The sequence below is a fragment of the Adiantum capillus-veneris genome, chromosome 8, assembly GCF_014529385.1.
Source record: "Adiantum capillus-veneris isolate H3 chromosome 8, ASM1452938v2, whole genome shotgun sequence".
In the NCBI taxonomy this organism is placed as follows: Eukaryota; Viridiplantae; Streptophyta; class Polypodiopsida; order Polypodiales; family Pteridaceae; genus Adiantum; species Adiantum capillus-veneris.
In genome coordinates, this window is record NC_140938.1 from 17,393,539 (window position 1) to 17,411,127 (window position 17,589).

The 17,589-nt window shown below is 39.4% G+C and overlaps 1 non-coding gene and 1 pseudogene across 1 annotated transcript; one reads left to right on the forward strand and one right to left on the reverse strand.

Moving 5' to 3' along the window:
• Positions 1-14,582: 14,582 nt before the first annotated feature.
• On the forward strand, positions 14,583-14,781 carry LOC147451738 (U2 spliceosomal RNA). The gene has a single exon (XR_015189071.1). It is a non-coding gene; the product is annotated as a U2 spliceosomal RNA (small nuclear RNA).
• A 15-nt stretch (positions 14,782-14,796) lies between these two features.
• On the reverse strand, positions 14,797-15,454 carry LOC147451739 (uncharacterized; annotated as a pseudogene).
• Between the last annotated feature and the right edge of the window lie 2,135 nt (positions 15,455-17,589).

The following is a 17,589-nucleotide window of genomic DNA, read 5'->3' on the forward strand; positions in this document are numbered from 1 at the left end:
AGAGTTCACTCCTCTTGGCCAGAATTTATTGCTCCCGATGTCTTTAGTTGCCCATACAACTAAATTGTCCTCTGCAACCTGGGTACAAACAAGCAGTGACTAACTTGCAACCTGGGCACCATTCCACAAGTATTATCTTGCATTCTAGGAACCAACCTACAAGATGTGTTCAATCATATGTATTGCCTTAGCGTTCACTCCGCTAAACTCTCCTCCTTGGATATCAAAGTGAGTTTTGACTATATCAGTATAGGATTTTTGAATGAAGAAGATTCAAGAGTTCTTCTACTAGGCAAACATTTCTTTGCTACTTCAGACAATATATCTTCAAACAATCCTTCCATATTAATACAACTCAAAGAATTAACAAGTTCAATTGATGCGGTTTTGAATTGGGACTAATACATTTTTTAAGGTGGTTTTTCTCCTTCCTAATTACTCATGATGCATTGAACAAAAAAGAAGTTTCTTACCTGTTCATGAGCAATAACATCATTTTGTGGGATAAGTGGCACATCCTTATTCATTGGGGCCTTTCCTTTAACTTTACCATCAATGGTTCCGGCTTCATGATCGTGTGATCCACCATAGCGAGTTCTCTTGGGTGCCATCCCCACTATTAGATACTTAGCTTAACTTGAGAAGTTATAAGCTAAAGTATAAGAATCCAATGGAAGTAGGGTAAATGATTATAAGTGTTTTAATTCCAAAACACATATGGTTATTCTACACATCAAATCAAAAACATATGCTTGCTTAATCCTGCCATAATCTTATGGTAAACATGCGTTATAACCCATACATTAATCTCATGATTAATCACTTATATCTACTTGCAAGAACAATCCATCATTTTAGTTGGACAAAATTCTTGAATATGATTAGATAATTCATGCAAGCATCTAGGTTACATTGATGAAGAATTGTGCATGCAATCAACATAATTGATTATGTAATCGAGTAGTGAGACCTTCATTACTTTGTAATGTAACATGTAAAAAAAGAGTATATAGTATTTGTTAATAGAGTAAAATTAGAAAGGATTTGAATTGAATGATAATGTGTTAGTTATTGGAAGGATTCCAATTGAATAGTAATATGGTAGCAATCGGAAAGGGTTTCTCAATTGAAAAAGGATTGGTAAATAACTTGACTGAAAGAGCGTCTGAATGTTCAGTCAACACATTAATGTCTTGCGCATCATTGTCATCTTGAACTATGTTCAGCTCTTCAATCTTAACTGAACTCTTTGGCTTTTCGTCTTTCACATCATGATCCTTGACTTTGCTCTTGCCCTTATCATGCTTCCAAGCATGACAATATTTCTTTATGTGACCATACTTATCACAATAATGGCATTGTATATTGCGGCGACCACGAGACTTTGATCTACTTTTTGACGCATCTATATTGCCCTCTTTTTTGAATTCACTGTGCCAAGAACAACCTTTACATTGTTTATCATCCTTTTGCACATGATGAGCTTTGCCATGATGAGAGCTACTCATAGTCTTTCGAGCATTTCCTCTGACAAAAGAGAACTAGTGACATCATTGTACAAGAGTGTACCATTAGGAGCAATATTAGTGACAATTGTGCAAAAGATATCCCATGATGGTGGCAGCGAACAAAGCAAGAAGATTGCTTTCATCTCATCAAAATTTGGGCAAACAAAGAGTCAAAGTCACTGATATGACTGGCAACAATGGCTGACTCCTTCATGCGAAGGTTAAAGAGTTTTTGCATCATGAAAACCTTATTACTAGCCGTATCTTTTTTATAAGTGTTGCATAACTTTTGCCATAAAGCATAGGCAATATCACATTCTAACACTGAAAGTATACTAAATCGGCAAGGTGCAGTTTAATGGTAAACCTACATAGCTCATCAAGCTCTTCCCGCTGAAAGAGAGTCAAGTTCATGTCTTCAGTTCGGGCCGCATAGATAATAGGCAATTTCTGTTTCTTTTGGATAAGCACATTTGCATTTGGTTTTTCCAAAGCTAAAAATTAGTGCCATCAAACTTCTTTATGTCATAGATATCACGCTCGTTGGTAGTAGACATTATGACAAGTCCAAGAGATTCTGGGAAAATTTTGGCAGAGTCTCCTTTATATTTGGGACTATATCAATCAAAATATAAGAGACAAATTGACCAATATGTCAATCAAAGTGCATACAGAGGACAATTCCACTCACAAGGCATACAATATAGAGATTAATTGAGGTGCATAAATTGTCACACTGATGATAGACCGCCAACTTGGCATCAAGAGCACCTATCCCACTCTATACATGTCGTAGGGCGAGGTCACGTAAGGGTAACTCAAGCTACCTATATCTCCGAAGGTATCTCCACATTTGAGAATACCTTAGCTCAAGAAAACCTCACCACGACCCTCTCAACATAGGATATGCAACAAACGTATAGCCAAGTCTCAAAAATGGCTATCTTTAGGACCAAGTCTCAAAAATGACCGGGACTGCCGTATAAGCCAAAAGTGGCTCCTCAAAGGGTGTACAAAGGCAGTATCCACAAATAACGTACAAGATCTGATAATGCGCTCAAACAGGCGCCAAAAGCATATGCATACAACCTTCCACCTGAGAGCGAAACCACTACCAAAAAACACGCTCTAAGAAAGAGCAAACACTGCCACAAAACAAAATGTGGAATCTTCAATGCACACTTACAAAAAACCGGTAGTAATATGATAGTAAATCGGCAAGCTATGCCAAACCATAGTCTCAAGTTGCACCAAATCACTTGCATAAAGCATAGCCAACTCAAGCAGGACTCAAATCTTATAAATATTTGTAGTTAATTTATTATGAAGTTGATGCTACATTGGACCTCAAGCTCAAGATTTGAGCCTAGACGGGGTCAAGGATAAGTTTTTGCAACACAAAGCTTAGATTGAACTCAACTCTCAACTTTGAATTCAACTCATTGTTCCGCTTCAACTGTAGTTCCATTCAAAGCAAGGTGCGAGAGTCCAGAACATGAGTTTATGTTTCCAAGGTATCCATATCCAAGATAACTGGAAGTGTGGTTGGATCTTAAACTCAAAATTGAGATTTTTGGTTTTTAAATTTTTGAGATATTTGGTCAATAAACTATGAAGTGGAGTTTTGTAGATCAAACGCAATTGAAAAGGCATGTTTTCCAATAAATCAAGGATCAAATATCCACCTATGTGTATGTGTGTGTGTGTGTGTGTGTGTGTGTGTGTGTGAGAGAGAGAGAGAGAGAGAGAGAGAGAGAGATGTTTTCTCCAAACAAAAGATGGGAATTATTTATAGTTGTATTAAAGCTCATGAGAAAGCACATGTATCGGCTAAATTTTGCAAAAATTGAAAAGAAAGTAAATTATGGTAATTACTCAAAGATATTTGTATTGTATTGTTAGAAAAACTATAAGCTCAAACGAATGTAGTGTAGATGTTATGATTTGGTTCTCTCTCATCTATATCTTCTCTCTTTACATTCAATACACACACACACACACACACACACACACACACACACACACACACACACACACACACACACACACACACACACACACACACACACACACACACATATATATATATATATATATGGGGAAATTAAAAAATTGGCCCGTTACATGGCAGAGGATTTTTAAGATATTGAGCTAGACCCCAAGCTCAATTTTTGAGCCTCAAAGCTTAGATTTAAGCCTTCCTTCAAGTAAACAAGCTAAACATGGTATTCACAATAGCAGGTGTTGCGATCCTTCAACTTGCGTACGAAGTATGGCTTCAGACCCTCAAAGCATCTAAGGGATATCCTAATGTTAGGATTAGCCTCCTGGAACCGCATTACAAATCCCTCTGCCACACAAAAGATATTTAAAAATACTATAAAGTAATGAAATCTAGTTGCAACACTTACACACTATGAAGCACTTTTAAGCACTTTGCAGCACTTTAAAGCACTTTGGGGCACTTGAAAGTACTATGAAGCACCATGTGAAACTTTCAAGAAACCTGTCATGTACTTTGGTGCCCTTTGAAGCACTCTACAGCACTATAAAGCACTTTGGACACTTGAAAGCACTTTGAAGTACTTCAGTGCACTTTAAGAGCATTCTGAGGCACTTTGTGGCACTTGATAGCACATTGAAGCACTAATCAGCACTTGGTGTACTTTGAACTACATTGGTGTACTTTGGAAGCACTCTAAACTACTTGGTAGCACTTTAAAAGCACTTTCAAGCACTTTGTGGCACTTCAAAGCACTCTAAGGCACTCTGTGGCACTTTCAAGCACTCTGAAGTACCCAAGCGCTCTGAAGTACTCTAAAGTACTTTGAAGCGCTTTGAAACACTTTGAAGCACTATGCAAAACTTTAAAACACTTTTGGGCTCTTGAAGGCACTCTGAAGTGTACTGGAGAACACTCTAAAGCACTTTGAAACACTTTTAAGCACTTTGCAGCACTTTAGGACCCCTGAAAGTACTGTGAAGCACTTTGTGGCACTTCCAAGCAACCTGTCATGCACTTTGGTGCCCTTTGAAGCATTATGTAGCACTGTAAAGCACTTTGGGGCACTTGAAAGCACTTCAGTGCACTTTAAGAGCACTCTGAGGCACTTGATAGCACACTGAAGCACTTTACCAACACTTTGGTGCACTTTGGAAGCACTCTAAACTACTTGGTAGCACTTTAAAAGAACTTTTGAGTACTTTGTGGCACTTCAAAGCGTTCTGAGGCACTTTGTAGCACTCTCAAGCACTCTAAAGTACTTTGAAGCGCTTTGAAACACTTTGAAGCACTACGCAACACTTTAAAGCACCTTTGGGCACTTGAAAGCACTCTAAAGTGCACTTTAAGGACTCTTTGAAAGCACTTCAGTGCTATTAAAGAGAATTCTGAGGCACTTTATGGCACTCTGAAGCACTCCAAAGAACTTTAGAGTTTATAAAGCACTCTGAAGCAATGTAAAGTCCTTTGTGGCACTTTCAAGCACCATGAATGAAGCACTTTTTAGCACTTTCATGCACACAGAGATGCACTTTCTAGCGCTTTCAAGCATTTGCAGGCTCTAAGTGATGCATTTTGAAGCACTTTGAGACACTTATATTCAAAGCTTTTGCAAGCACCCAAAATTACTAAGTAAAGCATTGTGACACACTTTTAAGATGTTCTGGATGATATACCTGAGGTAAATCGAGGAGATGCGCCAAATGCACCACATGTGCCCTCTTGCAGATTCTCTTTCGAACGACATCTTCGATGAAGTCCTACTGTTTTCGCAACATCATTATTTCTCATTACATTGTCAGCCCCATTGACTTCGTTGAGGCATGCCATGACAGTAGCCCGTTTCAAAATAGCTCATTGTTTGAACGAGGAGTCTTCACCTCAAACAATGTATGACAAATGTTAGAGAAAATCAGCCTCCCAACTGTCTCCTATGTGGGTTGCAACACTGAGAACGTTGGATGACTGAGAAGTTGCTGTAGAATGCTCCATTAAAGACCCTCGAAAAGCCCGTTTGTTTGATTACGCCAATACTTAGCAACTGCCTTACATATTTTCTTTGCCTCCTGCTTATCAATGTCACCATCCTCTCACGCTCGTGCCATCCTTTTTTGCCTGTTTCTTTGTTCTCTCTTCTTTACAGCGCCCAATAGTTTTGTAGACTCGGTAGAAGATCCCTGGGATATGCTGTGTAGCAGATAATGGAGGAAGGTAAAGGGGGTTTGTACTGCCATTATGAGTATTATGTGATTCCATGTGGAACGTGTGAGGATGCAATTGACACGACAATGAAGACAGTCAAAATAGTGCCATAGTACTCATGGAGAGAGAGAGAAGAGAGAGAGAGGAGAGAGAGAAGAGAGAGAGAGAGAGAGAGAGAAGAGAGAGAGGTTTTGTTGAAGCTGAATATGGCTACCAATGAGGAGCTGGTTGATATGGCTTTGTGATGTGCCCGCAAGCACCTGCAACGGCTATGGAGGACCGAGAGAGAGAGAGAGAGAGAGAGAGAGAGAGAGAGAGAGAGAGAGGGAGAGAGGGAGGGAGAGAGAGAGAGAGAGAAGAGAGAGAGAGAGAGAGAGAGAGAGAGAGAGAGAGAGAGAGAGGAGAGAAGAGAGAGAGAGAGAAGGAGAGAGAGAATGGCACAAGAGGTGGGAGGACCCATTGAGGCCGCGTTGCAGAGAGCCCAGAGGAGTGGCGGTGAGAGGGAATTTAAATGCACAGACAGTTTGCTACTTTAAGATTTAGTATTAAAGTAAATGGAATTTCCAGCCCGCCTAAATTCAACCTCTCAGCCAAAAAGATTTTATCTTTCCTTTATATGAAATGAAAATGAATAATCCACCACCCATTTCATCTCCTCCCAAAGGAGTGTCCATGACACTCCTTTTTGGTACCACCTAAACATGCTATCACCCATTTCCTAAACTTAAGATCTAGCTTAGCACGCAACTCCCTTGGTACATGTGCACAAGTCTCACAGTCGAATGTTCTAAGTTTATCAAATAATGTGTCTTGACCATACAACGATACATGAAATTGTAATGAGGCATGTGGTGATCTATTGATCAAATACACAGCAATGTATAATGCTTCAGCCCAAAACCCTTGTGGTAGATGGCTTTTGATAGCAAAGACATTATCCCTCTTGGATGGTGCTATTCATTCGTTTGGCAAACACCATTTTGTGCCGGAGCTGTAAACTCATGCTTCATTCCACTACTTGAGAGTAGAAGTCTGTAAACTCTTCGGAGACATATTCTCCACCATTGTCTGATCTCAAAGCTTTCAACTTATGTTCAGATTGAGTTTCCACACTAGATAAGAATTTCTTGAAGCAAGAAAAGGTCTCATCTTTAGACTTCATGGCATAAACCCAAACATGTCGTGTTGCATTGTCAATGAATGTGACAAAGTAGGATGCTTCACCATGTGATTTAGAAGGCATAGGCCCACATAAATCACTGTGCACATGCTCTAAGGGTTTGCTTTCTTTTTCAAAAGAATGTGTACGATGTGTCCATGTTTGTTTTCCATATTGACAGTGCTCACAAAAAGGAAAATTTGAAATGATAAAGACGGAAGTAGCCCAAACGAGAAAGCGTTTCCATTCCCTTCTTCGACATATGACCTAACCTGCTATGGCACAAAGCACGGTTGGCAGCTTAGTTACAAAAAGAGCATTGTTTTTATCAAATAGATAAAGAGGATATAATGAACCAACTTTTGAACCATGGGCTATAATAAGATGACCTTTAGCAATGCGCCAAGACTGTTGGTGAAAAGTGACTTTGTAACCCAAGTCATCAAGACGTCCAACTGAAATCTTGCGTGTTAGGATTGGAACACGACGCACATTATGGATTATAAACTTCATGCCATTACCATCACCATGGCAATTGCACCTATGCCCACAATGTCACAAGAGTAACTGTCACTAAGTGTAACAAAGCCATTGGTATCTTTGTATGTAGTAAACCAATCTCTATGAGGTGTGACATGCAACAAAGCACCCGAATCAAGAACCCATGTGTGGGACACTTCACCACTAACAAGTAGTTCAGTTGGCATAGAACTTTGTAAAGTCAAAGTTTCTTGTGCATCAAAATACGTCTGAATGTTCAGTCAACACATTAATGTCTTGCGCATCATTGTCATCTTGAACTATGTTCAGCTCTTCAATCTTAACTGAACTCTTTGGCTTTTCGTCTTTCACATCATGACCTTGACTTTGCTCTTGCCCTTATCATGCTTCCAAGCATGACAATATTTCTTTATGTGACCATACTTATCACAATAATGGCATTGTATATTGCGGCGACCACGAGACTTTGATCTACTTTTTGAGCATCTATATTGCCCTCTTTTTTGAATTCACTGTGCCAAGAACAACCTTTACATTGTTTATCATCCTTTTGCACATGATGAGCTTTGCCATGATGCGAGCTACTCATAGTCTTTCGAGCATTTCCTCTGACAAAAGAGAACTAGTGACATCATTGTACAAGAGTGTACCATTAGGAGCAATATTAGTGACAATTGTGCAAAAGATATCCCATGATGGTGGCAGCGAGCAAAGCAAGAAGATTGCTTTCATCTCATCAAAATTTGGGCAAACAAAGAGTCAAAGTCACTGATATGACTGGCAACAATGGCTGACTCCTTCATGCGAAGTTAAAGAGTTTTTGCATCATGAAAACCTTATTACTAGCCGTATCTTTTTTATAAGTGTTGCATAACTTTTGCCATAAAGCATAGGCAATATCACATTCTAACACTGAAAAGTATACTAAATCGGCAAGGTGCAGTTTAATGGTAAACCTACATAGCTCATCAAGCTCTTCCCGCTGAAAGTGAGTCAAGTTCATGTCTTCAGTTCGGGCCGCATAGATAATAGGCAATTTCTGTTTCTTTTGGATAAGCACATTTGCATTTGGTTTTTTCCAAAGCTAAAAATTAGTGCCATCAAACTTCTTTATGTCATAGATATCACGCTCGTTGGTAGTAGACATTATGACAAGTCCCAAGAGATTCTGGGAAAATTTTGGCAGAGTCTCCTTTATATTTGGGACTATATCAATCAAAATATAAGAGACAAAATTGACCAATATGTCAATCAAAGTGCATACAGAGGACAATTCCACTCACAAGGCATACAATATAAGATTAATTGAGGTGCATAAATTGTCACACTGATGATAGACCGCCAACTTGGCATCAAGAGCACCTATCCCACTCTATACATGTCCTAGGGCGAGGTCACGTAAGGGTAACTCCAGCTACCTATATCTCCGAAGGTATCTCCACATTTGAGAATACCTTAGCTCAAGAAAACCTCACCACGACCCTCTCAACATAGGATATGCAACAAACGTATAGCCAGTCTCAAAAATGGCTATCTTTAGGACCAAGTCTCAAAAATGACCGGACTGCCGTATAAGCCAAAAGTGGCTCCTCAAAGGGTGTACAAAGGCAGTATCCACAAATAACGTACAAGATCTGATAATGCGCTCAAACAGGCGCCAAAAGCATATGCATACAAACCTTCCACCTGAGAGCGAAACCACTACCAAAAAACACGCTCTAAGAAAGAGCAAACACTGCCACAAAAACAAAATGTGGAATCTTCATGCACACTTACAAAACACCGGTAGTAATATGGTAGTAAATCGGCAAGCTATGCCAAACCATAGTCTCAAGTTGCACCAAATCACTTGCATAAGCATAGCCAACTCAAGCAGGACTCAAATCTTATAAATATTTGTAGTAATTTATTATGAAGTTGATGCTACATTGGACCTCAAGCTCAAGATTTGAGCCTAGACGGGGTCAAGGATAAGTTTTTGCAACACAAAGCTTAGATTGAACTCAACTCTCAACTTTGAATTCAACTCATTGTTCCGCTTCAACCGTAGTTCCATTCAAAGCAAGTGCGAGAGTCCACAACATGAGTTTATGTTTCCAAGTGTTATCCATATCCAAGATAACTGGAAGTGTGGTTGGAATCTTAAACTCAAAATTGAGATTTTTGGTTTTCAAATTTTTTGAGATATTTGTCAATAAACTATGAAGTGGAGTTTTGTAGATCAAACGGCTATTGAAAAGCAGTTTTTCCAATAAATCAAGATCAAATATCCACCTATGGTATGTGTGTGTGTGTTGTGTTGTGTTGTTGTGTGTGTGTGTGTGTGTGTGTGTGAGAGAGAGAAGAGAGAGAGAGAGAGAGAGAGAGAGAAGAGATATGACATATGACCTAATCCGCTATGGCACCAAAGCAACGATTTGGCCGGGTTGGCAGCTTAGTTACAAAAAGAGCATTGTTTTTATCAAATAGATAAAGAGGATATAATAAACCAACTTTTGAACCATGGGCTATAATAAGATGACCTTTAGCAATGCGCCAAGACTGTTGGTGAAAAGTGACTTTGTAACCCAAGTCATCAAGATGTCCAACTGAAATCAAATTGCGTGTTAGGATTGGAACACGACGCACATTATGGATTATAAACTTCATGCCATTAGCCATCACCATGGCAATTGCACCTATGCCCACAATGTCACAAGAGTAACTGTCACTAAGTGTAACAAAGCCATTGGTATCTTTGTATGTAGTAAACCAATCTCTATGAGTGTGACATGCAACAAAGCACCCGAATCAAGAACCCATGTGTGGGACACTTCACCACTAACAAGTAGTTCAGTTGGCATAGAACTTTGTAAAGTCAAAGTTTCTTGTGCATCAAAATACGTCTGAATGTTCAGTCAACACATTAATGTCTTGCGCATCATTGTCATCTTGAACTATGTTCAGCTCTTCAATCTTAACTGAACTCTTTGGCTTTTCGTCTTTCACATCATGATCCTTGACTTTGCTCTTGCCCTATCATGCTTCCAAGCATGACAATATTTCTTTATGTGACCATACTTATCACAATAATGGCATTGTATATTGCGGCGACCACGAGACTTTGATCTACTTTTTGACGCATCTATATTGCCCTCTTTTTTGAATTCACTGTGCCAAGAACAACCTTTACATTGTTTATCATCCTTTTGCACATGATGAGCTTTGCCATGATGCGAGCTACTCATAGTCTTTCGAGCATTTCCTCTGACAAAAGAGAACTAGTGACATCATTGTACAAGAGTGTACCATTAGGAGCAATATTAGTGACAATTGTGCAAAAGATATCCCATGATGGTGGCAGCGAGCAAAGCAAGAAGATTGCTTTCATCTCATCAAAATTTGGGCAAACAAAGAGTCAAAGTCACTGATATGACTGGCAACAATGGCTGACTCCTTCATGCGAAGGTTAAAGAGTTTTTGCATCATGAAAACCTTATTACTAGCCGTATCTTTTTTATAAGTGTTGCATAACTTTTGCCATAAAGCATAGGCAATATCACATTCTAACACTGAAAAGTATACTAAATCGGCAAGGTGCAGTTTAATGGTAAACCTACATAGCTCATCAAGCTCTTCCCGCTGAAAGTGAGTCAAGTTCATGTCTTCAGTTCGGCCGCATAGATAATAGGCAATTTCTGTTTCTTTTGGATAAGCACATTTGCATTTGGTTTTCCAAAGCTAAAAATTAGTGCCATCAAACTTCTTTATGTCATAGATATCACGCTCGTTGGTAGTAGACATTATGACAAGTCCAAGAGATTCTGGGAAAATTTTGGCAGAGTCTCCTTTATATTTGGGACTATATCAATCAAAATATAAGAGACAAATTGACCAATATGTCAATCAAAGTGCATACAGAGGACAATTCCACTCACAAGGCATACAATATAGAGATTAATTGAGGTGCATAAATTGTCACACTGATGATAGACCGCCAACTTGGCATCAAGAGCACCTATCCCACTCTATACATGTCCTAGGGCGAGGTCACGTAAGGGTAACTCCAGCTACCTATATCTCCGAAGGTATCTCCACATATGAGAATACCTTAGCTCAAGAAAACCTCACCACGACCCTCTCAACATAGGATATGCAACAAACGTATAGCCAAGTCTCAAAAATGGCTATCTTTAGGACCAAGTCTCAAAAATGACCGGGACTGCCGTATAAGCCAAAAGTGGCTCCTCAAAGGGTGTACAAAGGCAGTATCCACAAATAACGTACAAGATCTGATAATGCGCTCAAACAGGCGCCAAAAGCATATGCATACAACCTTCCACCTGAGAGCGAAACCACTACCAAAAAACACACTCTAAGAAAGAAGCAAACACTGCCACAAAACAAAATGTGGAATCTTCAATGCACACTTACAAAACACCGGTAGTAATATGGTAGTAAATCGGCAAGCTATGCCAAACCATAGTCTCAAGTTGCACCAAGTCACTTGCATAAAGCATAGCCAACTCAAGCAGGACTCAAATCTTATAAATATTTGTAGTTAATTTATTATGAAGTTGATGCTACATTGGACCTCAAGCTCAAGATTTGAGCCTAGACGGGGTCAAGGATAAGTTTTTGCAACACAAAGCTTAGATTGAACTCAACTCTCAACTTTGAATTCAACTCATTGTTCCGCTTCAACTGTAGTTCCATTCAAAGCAAGGTGCGAGAGTCCACACACATGAGTTTACGTTTCCAAGGTATCCATATCCAAGATAACTGGAAGTGTGGTTGGATCTTAAACTCAAAATTGAGATTTTTGGTTTTCAAATTTTTGAGATATTTGGTCAATAAACTATGAAGTGGAGATTTGTAGATCAAACGCAATTGAAAAGGCATGTTTTCCAATAAATCAAGGATCAAATATCCACCTATGTGTATGTTGTGGTGTGTGTGTGTGTGTGTGTGTTGTGTGTGTGTGTGAGAGAGAGAGAGAGAGAGAGAGAGAGAGAGAGAGAGAGAGAGATGGGTTTCTCTCCAAACAAAAGATGGAAATTATTTATAGTTGTATTAAAGCTCATGAGAAAGCACATGTATCGGCTAAATTTTGAAAAAATTGAAAAGAAAGTAAATTATGGTAAATACTCAAAGATATTTGTATTGTATTGTTAGAAAACTATAAGCTCAAACGAATGTAGTGTAGATGTCATGATTTGGTTCTCTCTCATCTATATCTTCTCTCTATTTACAATTCACACACACACACACCACACACACACACACACATACATATATATTTATATATATATAAATATATATATATATATATATATATATATAGATGGGGAAATTAAAAAAATGGCCCCTTACATGGCAGAGGATTTTTAGATATTGAGCTAGACCCCAAGCTCAATTTTTGAGCCTCAAAGCTTAGATTGAACTCAACTCATGAGAAAGCACATGTATCGGCTAAATTTTGCAAAAATTGAAAAGAAAGTAAATTATGGTAATTAATCAAAGATTTTTGTATTGTATTGTTAGAAAAACTATAAGCTCAAACGAATGTAGTGTAGATGTCATGATTTGGTTCTCTCTCATCTATATCTTCTCTCTTTACATTCAATACATATATATATATATATGGGAAATTAAAAAATTGGCCCTTACATGGCAGAGGATTTGTAAGATATTGAGCTAGACCCCAAGCTCAATTTTTGAGCCTCAAAGCTTAGATTGAACTCAACTCTCAAGGTTGAATTCATTAATCTTGTAATTTTTCACATTCAACTCATTGTTCCTCTTCAGATGTAATTCCATTCAAAGCAAGGTGTGAGAGTCCACAACATGAGTTTATGTTTCCAAGGTATCCATATCCAAGCTAAGTGGAAGTGTGTTTGGATCTTAAACTCAAAATTGAGATTTTTTGTTTTCAAAATTTTGAGATATTTGGTCGATAAATTATGGATTGGAGTTTTGTAGATCAAGCACAATTGAAAATGTATGTTTTCCAATAAATCAAGGATCAAATATCCACCTGTGTGTGTGTGTGTGTGTGTGTGTGTGTGTGTGTGTGTGAGAGAGAGAGAGAGAGAGAGAGAGAGAGAGAGATGGGCTTCTCCAAAGAAAAGATGGGAATTGTTTACAATTGTATCAAAGTTCATGAGAAAGCACATGCATCGGTCAAATTTTGCAAAATTTGAAAAGAAAGTAGATTTTGGTAATCACTCAAAGATATATATATTTCATTGTTAAAAAACTATAAGCTCAACCGAATGCAGTGTAGATGCCCCTTACACGGTAGAGGATCTGTAAGATATAAAGCTAGAAGGTCTTAATAATGGACTGAAATTGACAAATTGGAGCATATGGTTCTTGAGGATATGCAGGAAAAAAAGAATTAAAAGTTGATGGTGATTGCCAAGATATGCTTGCGAAAACTGTTAACAAGGAGAAACCCATGCATTGCCTATAAATCAAGAGCCAGCTTCAAGTACCTTGTCTTAAATGCTCATACCAACCACACATGCCGTGATTGCCAAGATATGCTTGCGAAAACTGTTTAACAAGGAGAAACCATGCCACAACCATGCATTGCCTATAATCAAGAGCCAGCTTCAAGTACCTTGGCCTTAATGTCCATACCAAGCACAAATGCCGTGAATGTTCGATGCATCATTTTGAAGCCATGAACTGAGCCTACTATTGTGCATTTGAAAACATGTGTCAATAACAAATGTTAGCTTCTCATGAAATATCTCTTTGACACCTGCTAATGCCTATATTTTGCTACGGCATTGAAATGTGGGGTTGTATCATTAGTGCACTCTCTCACCAAGAGCATTAAAGACTAGTGAAGAATCACACAAACACAAGTGGGCATGGAGATGGAAGAAGAAGTACATACATACGAGCATGGTTTTCATCTCTACTAGTGTACTAGATAGCCATGAGGTATAGATAGAAAATTGCGACACGCATACCTTTTGAGTATCATTCTTCCTTCTTGGCTATTATCATGATGTGTAAACACACGTAGGATCGTCGGGTACGTGTTTTTTGCCGCGGCACTAGGAGAGAGGCAGTTTTCTGGTGGCTTGTATATGCACCCACGACTCCAAAAGTAGGGAATTATCTCAATGCAATAAGGCCGGCGTGGCATCAGTCCCACAGGGCAAGCGTGGGGCGGAGCAGGTATAAAAGCCAGAAGAGAGCACGCTGGTGGTAGCGCATACCTTTCTCGGCCTTTTGGCTAAGATCAAGTGTAGTATCTGTTCTTTATCAGTTTAATATCTGATACGTGGTCCATCGGGCCACATGATATTAACCTAATTTTTCTCACGGGGGCAGCCCCCTCCGGCAGCTTGCTGCCCGGGGGCTGCGCGCGTCGCCTCTGTATTGCACTGCCTCAGAGGCCTGGCGCACCCCCCTTCCAAATTTCAAACTCAAATCTCTTCTGCGATGGCCCCACAAAACGCTTTGAAACTTGTCTGCTGTGATGAGCAGTGGCTGATGACGAATTGGATTTCGTTGCTTTGAGACATGCCAATCGGGATTGCTCAGAGAAAAAGAGGCTTGATAGCACATCAGAGAGCATGACGGTGAAGTTTACCATCTCTCGAGCAGAACAACTCTAGCCCAACAAAGGGTGTCATGTCTAGGCATACAAGCACACACTGCAAGAAGGGCTTCCAAGGCTCATCCCACGCACTTGAGCATCTCGGCTTTGCCCAGACTAGGCAGAATAATAGTAGCGTGCCAAGCAACATGGGCGAGAAGGACAGATGCCCCTATCAGTGACGGTGATTCCATCTTGCATTGAGATTGCAAGGCTCTTAGGCCTACTGGAGGTTGTGTTTCAAGAGATGGCATGCTGGCTTTTGCATCACTTATTGAAAGTGTTACTTTCTTGCATCCTGTCAAAGCGCATGTTGAGGTTGCATCTGATGCAGGTCCTAAATCCTTGGTAATGAAGTTTGCATAAACCATACGCACCGGAATCCTGACAAGCCAAGACCTCTCTCTCATCGAAGTTGTCGCCCCTCAACGGAATGGCTCGATACCAATGGGAGGGCATCATAGAAAGATCTTAGACAATGATCATGCCTCGCGGAGGAGGCCATACCACCCTATGCATACTTCCTATTGCATCCAAGATTGTTTTAAAAAAGTGGTTATGGTGGGGGGATTTTTTAATTTTTTTGCTAAGGATTTGGTCTCGAGAGAGAATATTGTCCAGCCAACATGTTGAGCCTGAAGCTCAGCTCATGTGTGGTACAACTTTTCAATTAACTAAATTTTCTCTAAGAAATGGCAACTTCTTTTCGTCATTTGAGATGTGTGGATTGTTTGCTTTTGATCATGTCGATCCATATCACCTTTGAATCTAGCAAAGACCATGTTAGTTTTTTTCCTTGTTTACCCATTTCTTTTCCACTAGAAGTCATCTACTAAACTGTTCACTTCACCCATGAGCTAAAGGGGGGGCAATATGGGATAGTATCTAAGAAGTATTCCTGCAAGTTCTCCATACACTTGGTTGTATAAGACACCTTCCATTGTGCATTTGTACATCTCTCTCTCTCTCTCTCTCTCTCTCTCTCCACCATATAAGGGTATCCAAGTATGGCATTGCTATCAAGCAATTCTCCATCACAAGTCTCTTCCTATGGGAAACCAAGCTACAATCACAAGGAAGTGTTGACGGCCAAACACAGAAGGAGCTTTTCCAAACTTCTTGCATCATTATTTTTTGAAGCGGAATGACATCTTTGTAATGTTTTGTGCGGCCAATATTCTTTATGGGAACGAGCCTCTAAGGAGGAATTGCATATAAGCCTTTTTTGCTCGAGGTTTTTATCTATGTAAATATGGTATCAGAAAAAGATCTTAGACAATGACCATGCCTGAACGGAGGAGGCCGTACCACCCTATGCATATTTCCTATTGCATCAAAAATTGTTTTAAAAAAAGTGGTATGGTGGGGGGATTTTTTATTCTCTTTCGCTAAGGATTTGGTCTCAAGAGGGAGTATTGGCCAACCGGCAAGTTGAGCCTATAGCTCATGTGTGGGACAACCTTTCAATTAACTAAATTTTCTCTATGCAATGGCAGCTTCTTTTCATCATTTGAGACGTGTGGATTGTTTGCTTTTGATCATGTCGACGCATATCACCTTTGAATTTAGCAAAGACCATGCTAGTTTTTTTCCTTATTGCTACCATGTTTACCCATTTCTTTTCACTAGACGTCATCTAAACTATTCACTTCACCCGTGAGCTAAAGGGGGGCAATATGGGCTGGTATCTCACTCTATAGAGCTTCTACTAGTGGGAATGTTCTACATTTGTACATCTCTCTCTCTCTCTCTCTCTCTACCATATAAGGTAATCCAAGTATGGCATTGGTATCAAGCAATTCTCCATCACATGTCTCTTCCCATGGGAAACCAAGCTACAATCACAAGGAAGGAAATAATTTGGAAGATAGTCACTAAAGATGAGCATGAGCATATTCATATAGATCCAAGCCAACAATTGGCATGTGCCCTCAGCTAATAATCTTTTCAAGATCTTAACCTCACTAAAATGGGCAATTATCTCTTACTTTGGCAACCACGTTTGATATAAATTCACATCCCAAAGGAGCCTTGTCTAATGAAGAAACTATATACACTAAAGGTTGCCAGCAATGTCATTATATATTTAGAGCATGTTTCATACTTCTCATGCCTACTTGATAAGTACACATTGGTATGAGTACCACCATGTCCACAATAGAAACAAGGTGCATTCTTATAGGTGGTTTATTTGAAGGGTAAATTCTCGTCATTTATCGAACAATGTGGTGATGCAATAATTAGGACTCTATGTTAGTTATACAAGCGGGATAGAGCTATAGTCATGGGTTGCAAGCAATTGGAGGAGAAGACCGGGATCCACCAACATCTAAACAGTCCGAGGCCTACACTTGACCTTAGCCATAATAGCACCAAAGGTCAATCTATATTGTATATATTGATGGGAGAGACCCATGGGTGTTTTCTTGTGGTTGCAGCTAGGTTTAGGTATGTTTTCTTTGAGCCTTAGTAAGCACAAACATGTCACAATTCATGGCAAAAAAAACACGGGCTGTACATTGTTGACGTGGCAGGTTGGGATGTTGGGAGTTTTTCTGTCAATTAATGAAAGCATTTGACTTTTAGAACTTTTGTTGGAAATACTCGGCTTTAGAGATCT